Consider the following 964-nt stretch of genomic DNA (forward strand, 5'->3'; position numbering starts at 1 on the left):
TGAAAGCAGCCACTTATGTCATCACAATGGCGCCTGTTAAGCAGGGAGCAGGCAGTTTGTTACCAGACTCAAGGGTGATCGACGGGATCGACGGGAATGCCTGTTTGATGTTGTGTTCTAATGCATTCAACGTTTCAGTGCAGTTGTGCTGATTTGTTTACCTCTTGAAATTGACTTGATTATGAACAATTGATCATGAAGCGTTTCCTGATTAGTGATAGAAATGAAGACACCGGTGCTCCTTCAACAAGTGGTGGGAAACAAGCTACTCGGAGTGTGAAAACGAGAAGGTACGATGAGAACTATTTGTCACTAGGTTTTACGAAAACTGTGATCAATGATGAAGAACGTCCGCAATGTGTAATCTGTCTAAGTACAGGATGGGGCGCAGAAACTTCCTTTGCAGCCCCGTGAAACTCCCATGTTATTAGTTACTATAGGATTCTGACGATGGTGTATAACACACTGATATGTTGGGTTTTTGGACTTTATCCAGCGTCCTGGTTTTTAAGATAACAAATAAAAACACGACGTTTCGGAAACTGGATCTGTTTCTGTCCTCAGGTGAAGGAAAACACCTATTCAGTTGGGTCCCTTAGAAAGAGCTAGCCTCAATCACTGGACAAACCAATGCCACAAAACATGAAGGTTATAAACACCTGAGACCAGGCTAAGTCCATATGCATTCCTCCCCTCCCCCATTCGTGCTAAATGCACTGCCAACCTCATTGTCCTCGACTAGTGATTTTTGAACAGTGTTCAATATCACTAGTCGAGGACATGAGGTTGGCAGGGCATGTAGCACAAATGGGGGAAGCGAGGAATGCATATAGGATATTGGTGGGAAAGCCAGAAGGAAAGAGACTGCAGTACAACAGATCTGGTTGTAAAAGTATTTACTCCTCGACTAGTGATTTTTAAACTGTGTTCAATATCACTAGTCGAGGAGGATGAGGTTGGCAGG

The sequence above is a fragment of the Cryptotermes secundus genome, unplaced genomic scaffold (assembly GCF_002891405.2).
Source record: "Cryptotermes secundus unplaced genomic scaffold, Csec_1.0 scaffold349, whole genome shotgun sequence".
Lineage (NCBI taxonomy): Eukaryota > Metazoa > Arthropoda > Insecta > Blattodea > Kalotermitidae > Cryptotermes > Cryptotermes secundus.